The sequence below is a fragment of the Sipha flava genome, unplaced genomic scaffold, assembly GCF_003268045.1.
Source record: "Sipha flava isolate LNK unplaced genomic scaffold, YSA_version1 304_pilon_pilon, whole genome shotgun sequence".
NCBI classification, from domain to species: domain Eukaryota; kingdom Metazoa; phylum Arthropoda; class Insecta; order Hemiptera; family Aphididae; genus Sipha; species Sipha flava.
The window spans coordinates 443,358-447,664 of NW_020272981.1; positions in this window are offsets into that span (position 1 = coordinate 443,358).

A 4,307-nucleotide genomic window follows, 5' to 3' on the forward strand; every position below is an offset into this window, starting at 1 on the left:
GGTACACATTAATATCGGTATGAAAATTAGCATGAACGGTTAAAACTTCGTACGCGGTAACGGTTACTTCGTAACGGTTTTCAATATCACTATTCGGTATTTTGGTTTTAATTATGGTTGTATGTTCATATCATAGAGTAACTCTATGATCCATATACAATTGTGGTTTTCACTGCCCCTCCTCCCGAGAAAAATTTCTGCGGACGGCCTTGCTCGCCATACATTGAGTTTTAAATTTAATAAATGTTAGGGTACTGTACGTGCTTATTTTGATGTATGGAATATTTTTGTTTTACTTTTTTTTTATAATAATTTTAGTACACAATCAAATCGCTCAATAAACCTAACCTAAATGTATTTACTCCAATACAGCGCGAAAACTATATCATATATTTCGTTACATCAAGAATTACTACGCCACTACGGTGTTATTGTATAATAATAATTATAATAATATAATGTGTATTGTGTGTACGTGTGAACGGTGTATAATTAACAAATTTAACACAAAATTATGCAATATGTCACGGTATATTACATATCGTTTAGGTTGCTAATAGATGTATTATATTTATATACGTATAAGTATATACGATAATACTCAGTTATCTATTTCCAGCACTGTCAATTTGGTATATTTAAAATTTTAAAATTTGCTAGTTCAAAAAACATATTCATATTTAAACCTTCTACGTCTAAACTCCCTCAAACCCTGTTCGTGTTATCCATCTATATTTTGCAGTGCAACAGTCTGAAAATTGTCATTCATCTTTTGGCAGAGAGCTATTGTGAGTACAGTCTACTTCTTATCAACAATTATTTGGACTAATCTGACTGATTACATATCAGCTGTTTCTTCACCTTCGTTCTCTTGGAGACTTAGACGCGTTGATACAAACTTTATTAGTATTAGCAATAGTACTACTTTTCATTCCGCACGCATCGCTGCATCTTTGGTTGCATCCTCTCTCTTAAAGGAACAGGCTAATTGTGACGTTCGTTTTTGCTGAGCTATGGCCCCGACGACTCCAAATGCTGTCTCCCAAGTTACTACTCGTGCCAAAACAGCCGCTCCACTAACCTTAGATGTTTTTAACAAAACTATGGCTGAGCACCAAAAAACTCAAATTGGAACCCTGGAATAGTGTAAACTACTATGTGAATCCCAAAGTTCTATGTTTACTGAGCTGAAAGAAAGCATTAGTCATCTGTCAATTCAGGTGGCTGATTTAAAATTAGACTATAACATTCTTCGTGAGAACATTTCTAACCTCAACAAGCGTATCCAAGACCTTGAAGCGGCAAACAATTATTGTCGTCCTACTTTCTCTGCTGGCTCTGTCCCAAGAATTCTTCAAGAGATCTCTGAACGTGAGCGTTGCTCTCGGAATGTCATTATTCGTGGACTAAAGGAATCGTCATCTTCTATAATAGAAGAAAGAATCTCAGATGACACTTCGAAGATAGCTGAGGCAATCGACCCATACATTTCCAAAGTAGTTGGTAATCTCAAGTCAATCAGGCTTAGCAAGCCGAATGATAGGGGTTCGAGACCTCTCAAGGTATTCTTCTCTTCCAAAGAAATAGCTCATAAATTGGTTTCTGACTTCAATAAAAATGCCAGAGGACATCCCCCTGACAGTAGGCTTCGTTCTGTTACTATGACCCGTGATCACACCCCACTTGAACGAGAGTCTATCCGTCTTGTATACACCGAATTGGAAAACCGCAAAAAGAACGGAAAAACCGACCTTACGATCAACTACAGAGATTCCCCTTCATTGTGCCACTTTTTCGGTCATCGCAGACCAGACGCCATCATGCTTCTAACTCTATATTTGTCCATCCAAAAAACTAACAAGTACCGATCTACCACTGCCTAATCAATCGCCTCCTGCTTCGAACAAATCCGTCTTGTACTACCGATCATGTTTTTCAGATATACACCACAACTGTATGTATTACTCTAAATCTCAATCGTCTTACTGAACAAGCTGCCACTCAGCTCAACAAACTTTAAAGCCCTTCGCATTATATTTTAATAACTTTAAAACTTCATTTTCTAAACCCGGTGGTAATTCTACTACTAAAAGCAATAATATATGTAATAAGGCCCTTAATTCCAATCTAAAAATATTCTATCAAAATGTACGTGGCCTAAAAACCAAACTAGTCAATCTCAGATGTTCCTTCCCTATGTTTAACTTTTATGACGTCATTATCCTCACTGAAACTTGGCTAACTCCTGAAATAAGTGATAGTGAATTAGGTTTTCATGGCTTTCAGGTGATTAGACTCGATAGAAACCCAAACAACAGTTCTTTTCTCCGAGGAGGTGGAGTATTAATTGCCATCAATAATTCCATTAAATCTCATCCTATTACATTAAGTACTTCGAATGTTGAGTAAATATTTGCCTTACTGTTCTCCAACTTTCCGTCAAGTTTTTAAGGCTAAAGCTCTGTTATTATTAAAAAATGAAGCTTAATTAATTTTTATTTACATATATTATTCTATTTGTTGTTTTTACGATGGCTCTAAGCAATAATTGTATTCTTATTATAAATTTATTAATTATCAATTAATTTTCATTTTTTATCCTTATTGTATACATACATTATTTTTATAAATATATTTTTTTTTTACTTTTTTTGTCTCTTATGTCAATATATATATATATTTTTTTTTTAAATTATTTTTGCTAAAGGGGTTTTGCCCATTGATTATTCAAATAAATAAAAATAAATAAATAAGCTCAAGTTTTAAAGTAACGGATATAAAAACGCGAGCAGCTGTACACAGAAGTATCGAACCAAAGAACACGCTAAATAATTATTTCGGTGGCATTTCTTGATACCTATTTTGAGATGTACCGTTTTACGATGTAATTTTTTCTTCCATCGTTTTGTTTTTAGTATAATGTTTACCACATAATCATAAGAAAAAAATTAATTTTCATACAAAGCACTTGAACAAGTGCAGTTGCAAAATGATTATCATGTTAAATATATACAGTTACGAACATGATTTCGATCGGAACGAATGACTTTGACACCATGTAATACACGGATAAATAAATCTGTCAATATATAGTCAAGCGCGAGAAAACCATATAATATTTAAATTTAAAAAAAACCCATATGAATGTATGTACCTAATAATTAGAATGATAAAAATTAAGTTTTCGTTAAAAATACACGTTTTTATTAAGTACAAATGCACGCAATGCGGCTCGCAAGATTTTTTTTTTTAGAAGTAATAATTGGTTAGTTGCATACAATGGTTGAAAACCCATGATTGGATCGAATTAAATTCACACCCACATACATCGAATATATTTATATGTATGAATCGATCAAAATAAGTACATACACATACACATATACATCAGATATATATGTATAAATAATATATTTACTAATTATAATTGACACGCACTGTTGCAGATTGAAGGCATATTTTTATTCGGTTAGAAGCATATATAACGTAAAAAAACTGCATGCGTCGTTTGCGGATCAACGGCGTGTTAATAGTAAGTTTTTGGGATTCTGTAGTTGTAGTCGTTGACTGATAAAAAATATACTCTGATAGTCGGATGAATTGTTTCTTGTTATGAGTTGTACACCGCGAGAAAAGAAAAAAAAAACAAACGCATAAACGGCTGGTAAGTCTTATGTAACTTCTGTTTTTATTACCGGTAACGCAAACAGATACGCAGAGCGTCAAAGTGAAGACGTGTTTTTTATTTTTATTTTGGATGCCGTTAAAGTGTATAACCGAAAAAATACCACTGAAACTAACAATAATAATAAACTACCGAAACGACTCTCTACTTATTGTAATGTGAACAGTACTCGGATATTATATAAATATACATATATTTAGTATTCGTCACATAACACACATTATTGTAAAACATTAATTAGACGTTTCTGCTGTCTTTGGAAAGTATCTTGTCATGTACGTCTTATTCACTCATCGTACACGAAATAAAAGGCAGTTTTTATAATTTAAATTACAATTAAAATACATAATAATATATTATATTACTTTAACTGTTATATATATAAATATATATATATATATGTATGAATAAATACTTGTTAACAGAATTATCGATTGTGATCCTTTACAAATAATAACGAGACAACCGAACACAACCGTTTGCGGATGTCCCGTTGCACGATAACAATAAATATTATTTAGCGTTAGACGCATCGCGCGTACCTGTATAGAACGCGGTTATAATAATAATAATAGTAATAATAATAATAATAATAATAATAATAATAATAATAATAATAATA